This window comes from Heterodontus francisci, chromosome 8, assembly GCF_036365525.1.
Source record: "Heterodontus francisci isolate sHetFra1 chromosome 8, sHetFra1.hap1, whole genome shotgun sequence".
Taxonomy (NCBI): domain Eukaryota; kingdom Metazoa; phylum Chordata; class Chondrichthyes; order Heterodontiformes; family Heterodontidae; genus Heterodontus; species Heterodontus francisci.
In genome coordinates this window covers 34,576,044-34,595,682 of record NC_090378.1, presented here as the reverse complement: position 1 = coordinate 34,595,682, position 19,639 = coordinate 34,576,044, and positions in this window count along the sequence as shown.

The window sequence follows — 19,639 nt, the reverse complement described above, 5'->3', positions numbered from 1 at the left end:
CAAACGCGACATGAAATCGTGTGACATTGATCACAAGTCGTGGGAGTCAGTTGCCAGCATTCGCCAGAGCTGGCGGGCAGCCATAAAGACAGGGCTAAATTGTGGCGAGTCGAAGAGACTTAGTAGTTGGCAGGAAAAAAGACAGAGGCGCAAGGGGAGAGCCAACTGTGCAACAGCCCCAACAAACAAATTTCTCTGCAGCACCTGTGGAAGAGCCTGTTACTCCAGAATTGGCCTTTATAGCCACTCCAGGCGCTGCTTCACAAACCACTGACCACCTCCAGGCGCGTATCCATTGTCTCTCGAGATAAGGAGGCCCAAAAGATTTCCTCACAGAAAGCTCAGTTGCTTTTTGTAAATAAGATGTGAGGCCACATGACTTCTCTGACTCCATCTTAAACTACATTAAAAATAACAGGTTTTAAAACATGGGAGTGGTGCAGTGGTTAGCACCACAGCCTCCCAGCTCCAGCGACCTGGGTTCAGTTCTGGGTACTGCCTGTGCGGAGTTTGCAAGTTCTCCCTGTGACCGTGTGGGTTTCCACCGGGTGCTCTGGTTTCCTCTCACAGCCAAAGACTTGCAGGTTGGTAGGTAAATTGGCCATTGTAAATTGCTCCTAGTGTAGGTAGGTGGTAGGAGAATTGTGGGGATGTGGTAGGGAATATGGGATTAATGTAGGATTAGTATAATTGGTGGTTGTTGGTCGGCACAGACTTGGTGGGCCGAAGGGCCTGTTCAGTACTGTATATCTCTATGACTCTATAATCATGCTGCAAAGTCCAACATTCATAACTCTTGTGTATTAGCCTTTTGTGTGGCACCTTATCAAATGCCTTTTGGAAATCCAAGTATACTGCATCTACTGGTTCCCCTTTATCTGCCCTATTAGTTATATCCTCAAAAAGTCTAATACATTTGCCAAACATGATTTTCCTTTTGTAAAGCCATGTTGATGTTGTCTGATCATACTATGATTTTCTAAGTGCATCGTTAAAATTTCCTTCAAAATAGATTCCAGCCTGCTAAAGGCCTGCTGCCCGACCCGAACCCGACAGGACCCGACGACATGTGTCGGATTTGGTGGGGTCAGGCCTTTCTTCCGGGTCTGGCTTTCGGGCTCGGGTCGGGCCGGGCTGAGTCCAGGTCGTGCTCAGGTCGGGTAGGGCCAGACACACACGATAAGTGTTCTGCCGGTAAGTAGTAAAAATAAAAAACTTACCTGAACTGGGACGTAACTGAGTCTGCGCAGTGAAGGGGTGATGTCACTATGACGTCATCACGCATGCGCTGCAGCTTCGTGGAGCTTCCCAGTTGGAAGGTAAGTAAAGGGGTGGTAGGGTCGGGCTCAGGTCGGGTAGAGTGGGGTCGGGCTCAGGTCGGGTCGGGCTCAGGTCTGCTGTGGATCGGTCAGATTCGGGTTCTTTTTCCCGACCTGAGCAGGCCTTTACAGCATGCTCCGATGATTGATGTCAGGCTAACTGGCCTGTCGTTCCCTACGTTCTGTCTCTTCTCTTCTTGAACAGCAGTGATAGATTTGCTAAGTTCCAATCTGTTAGCACCATTCTAGAATCTAGCGAATTTTGGAAAATCATAAACAGTGTCTTTGCAGCTACTTAGGATATAAACCATCAGGTCTTGCAGATTTGTAAATTTTTAGTCCCTTGAGTTTCTCCAATTCTTTTTCTCTGCTGATATTAAATACCTTAAGTTCCTCACTCTTATTAGCCCCTGATATGTAATTTATGTCTTCTCCTGTGAAGACAGGCACAAAATACTTATTCAACATCTCTGCCATTTCCCTATTAGCCATAATAATTTCTCCTGTCTCTGCCTCTAGCAACCAACTTTAGCTACTCTACTCCTTTTTATATAATTGTAAAATCTCTTACTCTGATTTTATACTCCTGCTTGTTTACTCATTCTATTTTTTCCCTTTTCATCAGCTTTTTGGTCACACATTGCTGGTTTCTAAAACACTCTCAATCCTCAGGCTTACTACTATCCTTTGTAACATTATAAGCTTCTTTTAGTCTAATACTATCCTTAACATCCCTATTAAGCCACGGATGGATCTTTCTTGCTGAGTTTTTGTTTTTTAATGGAATGTATTTTTGATAAACATTTTGAATTGTTTCTTTAAATGTTTCCCACTGTTTATTTACTGCCATACCTTATGGTCTATGTATCCAAATCAACCTTAGCTTGCTGTCTCCTCATACCTATGTAATTGGCTTTAAGTTCAAGATTCTTGTCTGGGACTTGAGTATGTAGCTTTCACACTTAATATTGAATTCAATTGTATTATGATCACTTTTCCCCTGAGGATCTTTTACGATGAGATTACTAATTAACCCTATCTCATTGCACAATACTAGTTCCACAACATATCATTCCAGGTAACTGTCACAAAAGCATTCGACAAATTCATCTCCCAGATTACCTTTGCCAATTTGATTGGTCCAATCTATATCAAGATTAAAGTCCTCCACAATTATTACATTGCCTTTGTTACAAGCTCCAATTATTTCTTGCTTAATGCTCTGTCCAACTGCTTAACTACTGCTTGGGGACCTATAAACTATTCCCAACAGCATTTTCTGACCCTTGTTATTAGTTATCTCCACCTATCCTGATTCTACTTCCTGATCTTCTGAACCAAGATCCTTTCTCACGACTGTCCTTACATCATCCTTTACAATGAGGGCTACTCCTCCTCCTTTTCCATTGTACCTTTTTGAAACGTTGTGTACCCTGGAATATTTATTTCCTAAACTTGGTCACCTTGTAACCATGGAGCTGAATTTTGCGCCATCCTCCAAAGAGTGGGATGGTGGTGGGGTGTGGTGTAAAATGGAGCGGGAGGCTCCGGGAGCCCTTCCCGATGTGCTCCCACCTCAGCCGCCACTTTACGCAGGGCAGCGGTGGCGAAAAACGGCCCGCCCACCCAGGCCAATCAAGGCCTTTAAGTGGCTAGTTAACAGCCACTTAAGGGCCTTCGCCCGCCTCCACAGGGATTTTACGCATGGCAAGTGGGCATCCTAGACCTGAGAGAAGCCACTTGACAAAAGCAGGCGGCTTTCTGACAGCCTGGGGGGCCCTCATGATTGGGCACCCTGTGCCCGACGGAGGGCCGCCCCCAATACCTCAATGCACCCCCCCCTGTCTTACTACCCTTGCCTCGCCAAGGCCCGACTGATCGCTCCGGCGAGGCAACAAAAACTTACCTGTGTTCCAGGTTCCCTGACATCTTGGTCGCAATGCTGGGTGCAGTCCCAACAGTGGCCACCCCTCCCGGTGGCGCTGCTGGGACAGAGAGCTGCCAGCCCGTAGATTGGCTGGCAGCTCGATGAGGCGGGGCTTCCTACCTCAAGTGGATGAAAATCCCACCTCAGACTAATTAAAGCCCGCGGACCCGCATAATACGGGTCGGATCCCCAGGCCAGGCGGAAGTGGGTCCACCACCGACTTTTCCGTCGGTTGACAGCTCCTGTCCTCTTAGGGTAAAATCCCAGCCCATGTCTCTGTGATAGTGATTAGATCCAAACCATTTTTTTTTTTGTGCCGTTCGTTCATCTATCTTATTGTGAATGTTTTGTGCATTCAGACAAAGCACCTTTTTTTTTTACTATTATTCTTTGCAGGGACCTTATACGGCAATGCGCCAGTCGCTTCCTGTTCCATTCTGCTTGCCTTTACCATAATCAGTACACTGCTCTATCGCCTCGTCTTTTGTCTTTATATTTCTTAATCTCCCTTCACCTGACCCCTCTCCCCTCAGTTTAAAGCCCTATTCACAGCCCTAGTTATACCATTTACCATGACACTGATCCCAACCTAGTTTAAGCGGAGCCCATCCCAACAGAACAGTTCCCTCTTTCCCCAGGACTGGTGCCAGTGCCCCACAAATCAAAACCCTTTCTTTCCGCACCAGTCTTTGGGCCACATGTTTAATTCTCTGATCTGCTTGACCCTATGCCAATTGGTGCATGGCTCAGGTAACGATCCAGAGATTATTACCTTTGAGGTTCTGCATTTTAATTTGGATCCGAACTCCACAAATTCTCTCAGCAGAACATCATTCCTAGTTCTGCCTATGTTGTTGGTTCCTATGTGGACCACAACAACTGGATCCTCCCTCTCCCATTCCGAGGGCTGAATTTTATTATCCCATTGCCAGAAGCAGTAGCAGGTGCACAAAATGGTGGTGGTCCCACCTGTGATGTCAGTGGCCGTGCCACCCAATTATGTGGCAGGGGCGGTGATGGAGATGCCGTTCATCTGATGCTGGAGCAGGTGCTGGTGTCACATTTAAAAGGGTCCCAGCACTGCATTTGCACTAGTGTGCTTTCATCAAAATATCCCTGAGGCTTCACTTCTGTGTTTAAAAAATTTATTGTTCTCTGCAAGCAGCTCCCCGGGAAAAAGAACCCGACCCGAACCCGACCGAACCACAGCAGACCTGAGCCCAACCCGGCCCGAGTCCCTCTGATTTTGCCCTGAGCCTGACCCAACCCGAGCCCAACACCGACTCGACCCGACCCGAGCCCGACCCGATCCCACAATCCCTTTGCTTACTGAACCTGCAGGAAGCTGCAGCACATGAATGATGATGTCATAGTGTTGTCACTCGCTCACTGCGCAGACTCAGTTTCATCCCGGACTCCCAGCTCAGGTAAGTTTTTTAATTTCAATACTTACCAGCAGAGCACTTACCATGTGTGTCCGGCCTGACCCGGACTCAGCTCGACCCGACCCGAGCCAGAAAGCCGGACACATGTCGTTGGGTCCTGTGGGGTTCGGGTCAGGTAGCAGGCCTTTACCCCCAGGGATTCATCTAACGATGGCAGATATCTAAGCAAGGGTGGTCCCATGCTTCAGTGATGCCTCCCTGCTGATTCTCCTGCAGGCTGTAAGAGAAAGGCGGGAGGTCCTTAGATTGATGTAGGAGTCGCAACCTTTCCAGAAGTGTGAGCCATCATGAGCACACCAACACCATTTCAGTGCCCTACACTGACCTGCCACCTTTACACTTGGAGAATTCTACCCCACCCCCCCACCGTCCTCACAGACAAACTACCTGCAGATTTCTCCCACCCATCGAATTCCTCTAGATAACAACGGTAAAGTTATTTACCATCTCAAGGAACCAAGGACTCTCACCTCAGTGGCGCCAGCTTTTTAAAGACGTGAAACGGAAGGCACATGAGTGCCACACGTTTTTTTAATTCATTCTCGGGATGTGGGCATTGCTGGCTCGGCTATCATTTATTTCCCATCCCTAATTGCCCTTGAGAAGGTGGTGGTGAGCTGCCTTCTTCAACCGCTGCAGTCCATGTGGGGTAGTTACACCCACATTGCTATTAGGAAGGGAGTTCCAGGATTTTGACTCAGTGACAGTGAAGGAACGGCGATATAGTTCCAAGTCAGGATGGAGTGTGACTTGGAAGGGAACTTGCAGGTGGTGGTGTTCCCTGCCCTGGTACTTCTAGTTGGTAGAGGCCACAGGTTTGGAAGGTGCTGTCGAAGCAGCCTTGGTGTGTTGCTGCAGTGCATCCTGTGGATAGTACACACTGCTGCTACTGTGCTTCGGTGGTAGAGGGAGTGAATGTTTGTAGATGGGGTGCCAATCAAGTGGGCTGCTTTGTCCTGGATGGTGTCGAGCTTCTTGAGTGTTGTTGGAGCTGCACCCATCCAGGCAAGTGGAGAATATTACATCACACTCCTGACTTGTGCCTTATAGATGCTGGACAGGCTTTGGGGAGTCAGGAGGTGAGTTACTCGCCGCAGAGTTCCTCGCCTCTGATCTGCTCTTGCAGCCACAGTATTTATAAAGCTACTCCAGTTCAGTTTCTGGTCAATGGTAGCCCCCAGGATGTTGATAGTGGGGGATTCAGCAATCGTAATGCCGTTGAATGTCAAGGGGAGATGGTTAGATTGCCTCTTTTGTTGGAGATGGTCATTGCCTGGCACTTGTGTGGCACGATTGTTACTTGCTACTGATCAGCCCAAGCCTGGATATTGTCCAGGGCTTGCTGCATTTCTGCACAGACTGCTTCATTGCAAGGTTGCTAACGCCTGATAAGATCGCAATGAATAACATTCAAATGTATGCTAAATAGTATTTAACAGATGTAAATGATCATGCCATCACATTGGGGCAGAGGTGTCGCCACAGTACTTTGCCGCCTCCAACATAATCAGGAAGTAGCATTACGGTGTCGGGGGGGGGGTGGTGGGGGGGGGGGGGGTTCCGTGGCGGACATCTCCTGGCGGATTCTCCAGCTCCCCGCCTGAAATCCCACCTTCCAGAGGACCATAAAATCTAGTCCCAAGTTTCTCTCCAGCTGTGAGAGGTCTTTAACCCTGGCACTGGGCAGGCAACACAATCTTCAGAACTCCCAGTCGCAGCTTTAGAGAACAGTATCTATCCCCCTGACTATACTGTCCCCAATCACTACCACATTTCTTTTCACTCCCCCTACTTGAATGGCTTCCTGCATTACGGTGCCATTGTCAGTTTGCCCATCCACCCTACAGTCCTTGTTCTCATCTACACAGGTAGCAAGCACCTCGTACCTGTTGGTCAAAGTCAAGGGCCAAGGCTCCTCCATCACTTCATGCTGGATCTTCAAACCTGTCTGACTCGCAGTCACACCCTCCTGTCCCTGACCAGTGACCAGCTCTAGTTTTATGTAACTTAATGGCTGTGACTGCCAGGTAACTCTCTCCCTCCCTAATGCTCCACAATGTCTGCAGCTCTGACTCCAGCTCAGCAACTCTGAGCCAAAGTTGCTCAAGCTACAGACACTTACCACAGATACTGTTGTCCAGGATTGCAGTGTTTTCTATAAAGTTCCACACGTGGCAGTTACAGCACACCACCTGCCCTGCCATGTCTGCCTAACCTTATTTATTTGATTAATAACTAATTACTAATTTAGTAAAGTAAACCAATAACAAGTTATAGCCTGCTAGCTTGGAGACAAAAGAACACTCACCAGTTAACTGGAGGTAAAACAAAAATAATAAAAAGCAGCACCTCTTTCCCCCTCTGCACCAAATTCCCACTTGCACCAAATTCCTGACTTTAGCACTCAGTTAAACGATGCACTCTGTTCCCCGATCACTCTGCTTTATTTTCTTACCATAAAAGATGTCAACAGTAGTCTAATCTGTATGAAATGATTTATTTTTTGAGATTTGTTTCTGCACAGTTATCAAACCACAACACATTTCAGGTGATGCAGCAAATCAATAATAAAGCTTGATTACATTGGAAATATAAAAAGTCAACCAGGAAAATGTTGGTACTGGCTCTCACCATTCCAGCAGTCTTTAATAGCCAACTGGACAGTTCTTTGTAACCAATTAAAAAGCTCTTTGATGCAGAGGGGTTGAAGGTCATCCTGGAGGAGGTACCAAAGAAGAGTGGCCTTATTTGGGGCTGAAAGCAACAATAGTAATAGTACAGATGCCAACTGCATAGATAGAAGACATTTTCTTGTATTAGGAGAAAGGTGAAGTCTACTGTGTTCTTCACTTTTGCATACTTTTGGGGTCCAACAGGCCTCTGAAGTCCTGCACCCTCTGAACAATACCATGCAAACTGTTATACACAACCACTGCCCATTGTACACACTCTTTTATTATAGCAATGTCGGGTAGCACACTTTTCTTGCAGGTAGAGATGATGTCTGAGGAACAGCAAACAGATGCTCAAACTTCCAGTCGAAGGCATTGTTCTGCTGTTAAGTAGTTTACTAGTAGGGTCAGTACCCATGGATGTAGAGGTAAGCCTTAGTCTTATTCAAATATGACAGGCACCATAGACTGCCAGTAACATTTCTGTGGTTAGATACCACCTGAGAATGAACATGAATGCAATCCCTTTCTGCTCATGTAGGCCATAAGAGGCCCTGATGCCCAGATCAGAAAGACACCTTGTGCTCAGGGAATACAGCCAGCAGGTGAAAGTTGTGTATCCTGTCCAGCTGATGCCAACTTTTCACAGCAATAGCAATAGAAATTGTTCCTTGCAAGCTTAGTGTTTGTCACTTGCTTGTTATATGTGTGCATTGTAGACTCTCCGACATTACAGATGTCCAATGTGGTGGCTGGGAAGGATCCAGTTGTACGGGATCTTCTTGCTGTGGTAATCTTCACTAATATTAGAACAGCTGCTCCTGCTCCAAAAGTCTACAGGCCATCCCGCTGCAGCAGATAGTACAACTCTGACAGCCTGTCTTCCGAAATGGAGGGGGCATAGATAGATCTCCTCTGACGTGTTCACATAAGTGTGAAGGGGTCTAAATGTATATCTACAGATTTGGACAAAATGCTTCCTCCACCATTGTACCTGCATTTGTTGTTCCCCCATGAACTTAGTTTCCTTCCTAAATCATATGGTACTCTGGGGACACTCAAAGGAATTCCATCATTAGCACTTTTTCTGACACTATATTGAAGAAGGAATTTTCCTCCATACAAGATCAGGGGGCAAGTTGTAAAACCTTGCCCGTCTAAGAGCGAAGTCCAAAGTACGGGAAGTCCTCATCAGGGAACTCCTCTTTGCTGACGATGCTGCTTTAACATCTCACACTGAAGAGTGTCTGCAGAGTCTCATCGACAGGTTTGCGTCTGCCTGCAACGAGTTTGGCCTAACCATCAGCCTCAAGAAAACGAACATCGTGGAACAGGACGTCAGAACTGCTCCATCCATCAATATTGGCGACCACGCTCTGGAAGTGGTTCAAGAGTTCACCTACCTAGGCTCAACTATCACCAGTAACCTGTCCCTAGATGCAGAAATCAACAAGCGCATGGGAAAGGCTTCCACTGCTATGTCCAGACTGGCCAAGAGAGTGTGGGAAAATGGCGCACTGACACAGAACACAAAAGTCCGAGTGTATCAAGCATGTGTCCTTAGTACCTTGCTCTATGGCAGCGAGACCTGGACAATGTATGTCAGCCAAGAGCGACGTCTCAATTCATTCCATCTTCGCTGCCTCCGGAGAATACTTGGCATCAGGTGGCAGGACCGTATCTCCAACACAGAAGTCCTCGAGGCGGCCAACATCCCCAGCTTATACACACTACTGAGTCAGCGGCGCTTGAGATGGCTTGGTCATGTGAGCCGCATGGAAGATGGCAGGATCCCCAAAGAAACATTGTACAGCGAACTCGCCACTGGTATCAGACCTACCGGCCATCCATGTCTCCGCTTTAAAGACGTCTGCAAATGCGACATGAAGTCCTGTGACATTGATCACAAGTCGTGGGAGTCAGTTGCCAGCGTTCGCCAGAGCTGGCGGGCAGCCGTAAAGGCGGGGCTAAAGTGTGGCGAGTCGAAGAGACTTAGCAGTTGGCAGGAAAAAAGACAGAAGCGCAAGGGGAGAGCCAACAGTGTAACAGCCCCGACAAACAAATTTTTTTGCAGCACCTGTGGAAGAGACTGTCACTCTAGAATTGGCCTTTATAGCCACTCCAGGCGCTGCTCCACACACCACTGACCACCTCCAGGTGCTTACCCATTGTCTCTCGAGATAAGGAGGCCAAAGACGAAGAGAAGATATTGACGTGGCAACAGCAGCAACAAATAATGGGAGACGGATTTGGAAAAAAATACAAAAATAGCATGTTATCCAATAAAACCAACTGATAAACAGACAGATGTAGCAAAATGTAATTCTGAATGCATATAAAAACACCAAAACAGAAACTTGAACCATAATATTAATTCTAATATGTTTACTTCAGTAATGCCAGGGTTGGGGCCGACCATGACTCATGGCCCTCCTGCCTTGGGCGCTATGGCGTTGGAAGGATGAATGAGAACGGGCAGAGACTGCTTGAGTTGTGTACCTATCATAACCTCTGCATCACCAACTCGTTCTTTCACACTAAACCCTGTCACCAGGTTTCATGGAGGCACCCAAGATCACGTCGTTGGCACCAGCTAGACCTCATTGTCACAAGGCGAGCCGCCTTAAACAGTGTTCAAATCACACGCAGCTTCCACAGTGCGGACTGCGACACCGACCACTCCCTGGTGTGCAGCAAGGTTAGACTCAGACCAAAGAAGTTGCATCATTCCAAGCAGAAGGGCCACCCGCGCATCAACACGAGCAGAATTTCTCACCCACAGCTGTTACAAAAATTTCTAAATTCACTTGTAACAGCCCTTCAAAACACTCCCACAGGGGATGCTGAGACCAAGTGGGCCCACATCAGAGACGCCATCTATGAGTCAGCTTTGACCACCTACGGCAAAAGTGCGAAGAGAAATGCAGACTGGTTTCAATCTCATAATGAAGAGCTGGAACCTGTCATAGCCACTAAGCGCATTGCACTGTTGAACTACAAGAAAGCCCCCAGCGATTTAACATCCGCAGCACTTAAAGCAGCCAGAAGTACTGCACAAAAGAACAGCTAGGCGTTGCGCAAACGACTACTGGCAACACCTATGCAGTCATATTCAGCTGGCCTCAGACACCGGAAACATCAGAGGAATGTATGATGGCATGAAGAGAGCTCTTGGGCCAACCATCAAGAAGATCGCCCCCCTCAAATCTAAATCGGGGGACATAATCACTGACCAACGCAAACAGATGGACCGCTGGGTTGAGCACTACCTAGAACTGTACTCCAGGGAGAATGCTGTCACTGAGACTGCCCTCAATGCAGCCCAGCCTCTACCAGTCATGGATGAGCTGGACATACAGCCAACCAAATCGGAACTCAGTGATGCCATTGATTCCCTAGCCAGCGGAAAAGCCCCTGGGAAGGACAGCATTACCCCTGAAATAATCAAGAGTGCCAAGCCTGCTATACTCTCAGCACTACATGAACTGCTATGCCTGTGCTGGGACGAGGGAGCCGTACCCCAGGACATGCGCGATGCCAACATCATCACCCTCTATAAAAACAAAGGTGATCGCGGTGACTGCAACAACTACCGTGGAATCTCCCTGCTCAGCATAGTGGGGAAAGTCTTTGCTCGAGTCGCTCTGAACAGGCTCCAGAAGCTGGCCGAGCGCGTCTACCCTGAGGCACAGTGTGGCTTTCGTGCAGAGAGATCGACCATTGACATGCTGTTCTCCCTTCGTCAGATACAGGAGAAATGCCGTGAACAACAGATGCCCCTCTACATTGCTTTCATTGATCTCACCAAAGCCTTTGACCTCGTCAGCAGACGTGGTCTCTTCAGACTACTGGAAAAGATCGGATGTCCACCAAAGCTACTAAGTATCATCACCTCATTCCATGACAATATGAAAGGCACAATTCAACATGGTGGCTCCTCATCAGAGCCCTTTCCTATCCTGAGTGGTGTGAAACAGGGCTGTGTTCTCGCACCCACACTTTTTGGGATTTTCTTCTCCCTGCTGCTTTCACATGCGTTCAAATCCTCTGAAGAAGGAATTTTCCTCCACACAAGATCAGGGGGCAGGTTGTTCAACCTTGCCCGTCTAAGAGCGAAGTCCAAAGTACGGAAAGTCCTCATCAGAGAACTCCTCTTTGCTGACGATGCTGCATTAACATCTCACACTGAAGAGTGTCTGCAGAGTCTCATCGACAGGTTTGCGTCTGCCTGCAATGAATTTGGCCTAACCATCAGCCTCAAGAAAACGAACATCATGGGGCAGGACGTCAGAAATGCTCCATCCATCAATATTGGCGACCACGCTCTGGAAGTGGTTCAAGAGTTCACCTACCTAGGCTCAACTATCACCAGTAACCTGTCTCTAGATGCAGAAATCAACAAGCGCATGGGAAAGGCTTCCACTGCTATGTCCAGACTGGCCAAGGGAGTGTGGGAAAATGGCGCACTGACACGGAACACAAAAGTCCGAGTGTATCAGGCCTGTGTCCTCAGTACCTTGCTCTACGGCAGCGAGGCCTGGACAACGTATGCCAGCCAAGAGCGACGTCTCAATTCATTCCATCTTCGCTGCCTTCGGAGAATACTTGGCATCAGGTGGCAGGACTATATCTCCAACACAGAAGTCCTTGAAGCGGCCAACACCCCCAGCTTATACACACTACTGAGTCAGCGGCGCTTGAGATGGCTTGGCCATGTGAGCCGCATGGAAGATGGCAGGATCCCCAAAGACACATTGTACAGCGAGCTCGCCACTGGTATCAGACCCACCGGCCGTCCATGTGTCCGCTTTAAAGACGTCTGCAAACGCGACATGAAATCGTGTGACATTGATCACAAGTCGTGGGAGTCAGTTGCCAGCATTCGCCAGAGCTGGCGGGCAGCCATAAAGACAAGGCTAAATTGTGGCGAGTCGAAGAGACTTAGTAGTTGGCAGGAAAAAAGACAGAGGCGCAAGGGGAGAGCCAACTGTGCAACAGCCCCGACAAACAAATTTCTCTGCAGCACCTGTGGAAGAGCCTGTCACTCCAGAATTGGCCTTTATAGCCACTCCAGGCGCTGCTTCACAAACCACTGACCACCTCCAGGCGCGTATCCATTGTCTCTCGAGATAAGGAGGCCCAAAAGAAAGAACTTCAGTATCAGGTCCCAGGACTCATGATGCCCCCATTTCATATGGATAAGATACATGCTATAAGTGGAACCTTGACCACAGACACGATGGGCCAAGTGGCCTCTTTCTGTGCTTTAAACGTTCTATGATTCAATGTGGGACCAGGTATCCATAAATATATTAATGAAATAAGGTTCAAGCAATATCCATCGTGCAGCTTCATTGAGGGAAATTTTAAGCTCCAAAAATGGGTGGGTATAGATTGGGTGGGATATAAAAATTTTAAAAGTCTCAAACCAAACCTAGCCTATCTTGAAATCACCAACTTCCAGTTTTAATGGAACAGCAATGGAGGTGGGTGACCAACAAACTCCCAGGAGGCAGGTTTCTCATTTCAATATTTTAATGAGGCTGCATGCCTCAGATTTTATTCCCATTTTAGGTTTAACCCTGGCCAACCGGGCTTCCTGGGCCTTGGGAAACCCAGCAGATAAAGGGAGCTGAGGACTGCTGCATGGAAGAGGTAAATGCCTTTCAAGCACTGCTTGTGGACCAGTAAGAGCAGGAGAGCTTTCCACCAGGCCCTCTAAGCTAACCTGCGTTTCTCCCCACAATCGGACCCCACAGCGATCACCGACCCCCTCTAACTCCCATCTCTGTCCCCCAACCCCGGATCGGTCTCTGGTCCCCTGCGATCACTGCCCACCCCCCCCCCCCCCACTACCAGCCCTACAAGCTACTCTGTACCCACCTCCCCACCTTACATTCACTACCCCAGCAGGATAAATTTACCCTTTCCTCAGCTGCAGCCTCTGCTGTAGCATTCGCCATCTGCCAGGGAGCCAAGCCTGTCAATCAGGCAGGTTTCCAGGCAGAGATCCTGTTTTTTTTTAAAAAAACACACGCTGTGGAGTCAAAACTCCACAACATTCGACTTCTGGGTTTCCTGACCAGAATTCCTCCCTCCCACTTGGAAATCCAGCCCCGGTAAATATCGGGCCATTGTGTCTGCCTAAATCGCATATAACAAAATGGGGCAAGCAGCTAAGTAGCAATTAATAGCATGTGCCTGATTTTACACTTTCTGCATGCCACGAACAAGGCTCTACTGCTGATTGTGGACACTCACAAAATTTACCATTATTTACTATACTTGGTTAGACAAAGAGGAGGCATGGCTTATGGGACTCCTTTAAAAATGTATATAGACATATGTGTTATATATCTCACCAGCGATTCACAACAATGGTTTAAAAGCCCTAAGGCCCCAGTTTTTATGGGAAGGTGGGGAGGGAGCAGGAGGGAGATGTAGAAGCCAGGAAACCTGCCACACAAACAGTGCTGGAAAGGCATTTACCTGTTGGATCTATCTGTTCTCGCTTCCCTTCAGCTTCCGGGCGTCCCAAGCCCTGGAAAAGCTAGCCCGCAGACATTAAATTTAAAACACAGCTAAATTTTGGGTCATGCAGCCTCATTAAACTATTTAAATTATGGACTCATCTCTGGAGGGTAGGTTAAATGCTCCCTGCAACCACCACCCCCCTCCCCGCCCCCCTCAACCCACCTCTGTTAAAGCTGCAAGTGGAGGTGGGTTGCAGTCTGGTTTGAATTCTTAAACCCCACCTTTATTCTGCCCATCCTTAAGAGTTAATATACCTCCCATTACTCTCAAGGTGCTGCTCCAGCACTGGTGCTGTTCAAAGCTGTGCATCTGGCAAGACTGCCATTTCAGTTCACTTCTATGACAATATTGTTGTAAACATTTGACCAAGAGAGATGAACTACTCAATATAGTAAACACGAAGGCTTTGAATAATTCAAATTCTGACTAATATATGAGTAGATGTGAACAGAAAATTTATAGACCAAAGATAACACAGTTCAGAAGGATAAAAGCAAAATACTGCAGATGCTGGAAATCTGAAATTAAAACAAGAAATGCTGGAAATACTCAGCAGGTCTGGCAGCATCTGTGGAGAGAGAAGCAGAGTTAACGTTTCAGGTCAGTCACCCTTCATCAGAACTGACAAATATTAGAAATGTGAAAGGTTTTAAGCAAGTAAAGCAGGGGGTGGGGCAAGAGATAACGAAAGAGAAGGTGTTGATAGGACAAGGTCACAGAGAATAACTGACCAGAAGGTCATGGAACAAAGACAAATGGTATGTTCATGGTGTGCTGAAAGACAAAGCATTAGTACAGAGAGGGTGTGAATGGACTGTAAAGCGCAAAGCACTCCAAACACTAGCATTAAAAAAAAATTTTTAAAACAGAAACACTGGGTAGGCACAGTAGAAACAAACTAAACAAACTAAAATAAAATAACCAAATAAAAAAGAAAAAACAGAAAAAATAACCAAACATAAAAAGGGGGGCCCGTCATGCTCTGAAATGATTGAATTCAATGTTCAGTCCGGCAGGCTGTAGCGTGCCTAATCGGTAAATGAGATGCTGTTCCTCGAGCTTGTGTTGATGTTCGCTGGAACACTGCAGCAATCCCAGGACAGAGATGTGAGCATGAGAGCAGGGGGAGCGGGGTGTTGAAATGGCAAGCAACCGGAAGCTCGCGATCATGCTTACGGACTGAGCGGAGGTGTTCCACAAAGCGGTCACCCAATCAGTGTTTGGTCTCCCCAGTGTAGAGGAGACCACATTGTGAGCAGCGAATACAGTATACTACATTGAAAGAAGTACAGGTAAATCGCTGCTTCACCTGAAAGGAGTGTTTGGGGCCTGGGATAGTGAGGAGAGAGGAGGTAAATGGGCAGGTATTACACCTCCTGCGATTGCAGGGGAAGGTGCCATGGGAAGCCTCTCTGCCGGTCCCGAGAGGGCTGATAAAATTCAGCCCCCAATGTTTGATGCTCTTTGCACCTGGAATGAGTTTTCTCCTAGCATTGCCCCCTACCCCCATCTCCCTTCCCTCCTCCTCAGCCCCTCCACCCCACCAAGCTCACATTTTCCTAACTCTCCTGGTATTTAAGTAGCTCTGTGCTGTATACAAACCTTATTTCAAAACAACCTTACACAACAGGGAATGTACTGTTCCAGTCTCTAACAGCTGTTAATTAAACAATAATATAGTGCACTGCTAAAGTTGTAAACATGAACATTTAAATAAAACAAGCTGAACTCAATCGAAATTAATTACCCGAGTGAACTAACCCAGGCTTACCCTAACTGAAAATGCTTTAAACACACAGCAGGCCAGGTAGCCATGGAGAGAGAAGCAATTTAACAGCTGAATTTTACCAGCCCCCCAGGTGGCAGGAACAGAGCAGAGGGGGCTGGGAAAATCGCAGAGAGTCACGTCTAGACGGCTCCCCATCGCTGTTTGTGAGGGGTGAGCTGTGAAGCTCCAAGGAGGCGGGCAGCCGATTTGCATAATTAAGGTCCCAATTAGGGACCATTTTATGGGGTCCCCAGCTTTCTTCCCACAGGCGAGTGGCCCCCCCCCCCATCGCGTGGGGAAGTCACCAGCTTTGTAGAGGCAGCCCATGGGGCTATCGTAGCTAGAGGCTCCATAGCCCAAAGAGGGGGTACATGAAAGGCAGCTCCAGCAGCCCCAACGACCCTCCCACAGGGGTTTCCCCTCTGTCCCTTGTTGCCTTAAGCCATTCTAAATTATAATTTTCAAATACCTGTCCGAGGGCGCCTCCATTTTGAGGAGCCCCGGGGTCTCCTGCCTGCCTCAGCAGAGCCCACCTCGCCTGGTTGTGCTACTTTGGCTTTACAGCTGCCAGTCCTCTGATTGGGCTGTGGCACCAGGACCCTACCTGTTGTCCTTAATTGGACAGTGAGCCTGCAGGCAGCCAATTAGTAGACTACCACTGGTAAACTTGCTGAGCCAGTCCTGCTGCCAGTAAGTGTGGGCTTGGGACCCGCTTTTTGCTCTGATGTGAGGGTCTCAAAGCCCACCGTAAAGTTCAGCCCAACATTTCAAGTCTCTGACCTGTGGTCTGACCCAGGCTGATATTTCCTTCCCTTCTGAAAAATTTGTTTCCTCATAAGTCTGCATCTTCCCCAGTAAATGTGGGCTGCAAATGAGCACAGTCTGAAGATATCACCAATAAGTGATAAAATATGCAGGAGGTGGTGGCGTAGTGGTATTATCACCGGACTGGTAACCCAGAGACCCAGGTTATTGATCTGGAGACATGGGTTCAAATCCCACCACAGCAGAAGGTGGAATTTGAATTTAATTAATAAATCTGGAATTAATAGCTAGTCTAATGGTGGCCATGAAACCATTGTCGATTGTTGTAAAAACCCATCTGGTTCACTAATGTCCTTTAGGGAAGGAAATCTGCTGTCCTTACCTGGTCAGGCCTACATGTGACTCCAGACCCACAGCAATGTGGTTGACTCTTACATGCCCTCTGAAATGGCCTAGCAAGCCACTCAGTTGTACCTAACCCCTACAAAGTCATGAAAAGGAATGAAACCGGACGGACACCCGGCATCGACCGAGGCACCGGAAATGACAACGGCAAACCTGTCGACCCTGCAAAGTCCTCCTTACTAACATCTGGGGGCTTGTGCTAAAGTTGGGAGAGCTGTCCCACAGACTAGTCAAGCAGCAGCCTGACATAGTCATACTCACAGAATCATACCTTACAGACAATGTCCCAGACACTGCAATCACCATCCCTGGGTATGTCCTGTCCCACCGGCAGGACAGACGCAGCAGAGGTGGCGTGACAGTGGTATACAGTAGGGAGGGAGTTGCCCTGGGAGTCCTCAACATCAACTCCGGACCCCATGAAGTCTCATGGCATCAGGTCAAACATGGGCAAGGTAACCTCCTACTGATTACCACCTACCACCCTCCGTCAGCTGATGAGTCAGTACTCCTCCATGTTGAACACCACTTGGAGGAAGCACTGAGGGTGGCAAGGGCACAAAATGTACTCTGTGTGGGGGACTTCGATGTCCATCACCAAGAGTGGCTCGGTAGCACCACTACTGACCAAGCTGGCCGAGTACTAAAGGACATAACTGCTAGACTGGGTCAGTGGCAGGTGGTGGGTGAACCAACACGAGGGGAAAACATACTTGGCCTTGTCCTCACCAATCTGCCTGCCGCAGATCCATTGTCCATGACTGTATTGGTAGGAGTGACCACCGCACAGTCCTTGTGGAGACGAAGTCCCGCCTTCGCATTGAAGATACCGTCCATTGTGTTGTGTGACACGATCACCATGCTAAATGGGATAGATTTCGAACAGATCTAGCAATGTAAAACTGGGCAACCATGAGGTGTTGTGGGCCATCAGCAGCAGCAGAATTGTACTCAACCACAATCTATAACATCATGGCCTGGCATATCCCCCACTCTACCATTACCATCAAGCCAGGAGACCAACCCTGGTTCAATGAAGAGTGCAGGAGGGCATGCCAGGAGCAGCACCAGGCATACCTCAAAATGAGGTGTCAACCTGGTGAAGCTACAACCCAGGACTACTTGCATGCCAAACTGCATAAGCAGCATGCAATAGACAGAGCTAAGCGATCCCATAACCAACAGATCAGATCTAAGCTCTGCAGTCCTGCCACATCCAGCCGTGAATGGTGGTGGACGATTAAACAACTAACTGGAGGAGGTGGCTCCACAAATATCCCCATCCTCAATGATGGGGGAGCCCAACACATCAGTGCAAAAGATAAGGCAGAAGCATTTGCAACAATCTTCAGCCAGAAGTGCCGAGTTGATGATCCATCTTGGCCCCCTCCTGAAGTCTCCAGCATCACAGATGCCAGACTTTCAGCCAATTCGATTCACTCTGCGTGATGTCAAGAAATGACTGAAGGCACTGGATACTGCAAAGGCTATGGATCCTGACAACATCCCAGCAATAGTACTGAAGACCTGTGCTCCAGGACTTGCTGCACCCCTAGCCAAGCTGTTCCAGTATAGCTACAACACTGGCATCGACCCAGCAATGTGGAAAATTGCACAGGTATGTCCTGTACACAAAAAGCAGGACAAGTCCAATCCAGCCAATTACCGCCCCATCAGTCTACTCTCAATCATCAGCAAAGTGATGGAAGGTGTCATCAACGGTGCCATCAAGCAGCACTTGCTTAGCAATAAAAACAAGAAATGCTGGAACCACTCAGCAGGTCTGGCAGCATCTGTGAAAAGAGAAGCAGAGTTAACGTTTCGGGTCAGTGACCTTTCTTCGGAACTGACAAATATTAGAAAAGTCACAGGTTATAAGCAAGTGAGGTGGGGGTGGGGCAAGAGATAACAAAGGAGAAGGTGTAGATTGGACAAGGCCACATAGCTGACCAAAAGGTCATGGAGCAAAGGCAAACAATATGTTAATGGTGTGTTGAAAGACAAAGCATTAGTACAGATTAGGTGTTAGTACATTGAATATTGAACAGCAGCAAGTGCAAACCTGAAAAAAAAACAGTGGGTAAGCAAACTGAACAAACTAAGATGAAATGAAATAAATGCAAAAAAAATATTGTAAAAAATGTAAAAAGGAAAAAAGGAAAAATAACTAAAAATGAAAGTAAAATGGGGGGCTGTCATGCTCTGAAATTATTGAACTCAATGTTCAGTCCGGCAGGCTGTAGTGTGCCTAAACGGTGCTTCTGATATACACGGTTGAGGGCCCTGTCAACCACAGTGGGGGGAAATCCTCGGTTGAAGAAAAAGGAGGTCATATCAGAAGCACCGTTTAGGCACACTACAGCGTGCCGGACTGAACATTGAGTTCAATAATTTCAAAGCATGACAGCCCCCCATTTTACTTTCACTGACCCATAACGTTAACTCTACTTCTCTTTTCACAGCTGCTCCCAGACCTGCTGAGTGGTTCCAGCATTTCTTGTTTTTATTTCAGATTTCCAGCATCCACAGTATTTTGCTTTTATACTTGCTTTGTAATAACCTGCTCTGTGATACCAAGTTTGGGTTCCAACAGGGCCACTCAGCACCTGACCTCATTACAGCCTTGGATCAAACATGGACAAAAGAGCTGAACAAGAGGTGAGGTGAGTGTGACTGCCCTTGACATCAAGGCAGCATTTGACCGAGTATGGCATCAAGGAGCCCTAGCAAAACTGGAGTCAATGGGAATCGGGGAAGATTTTCTGCTGGTTAGAGTCATACCTAGCACAAAGGAAGATGGCTGT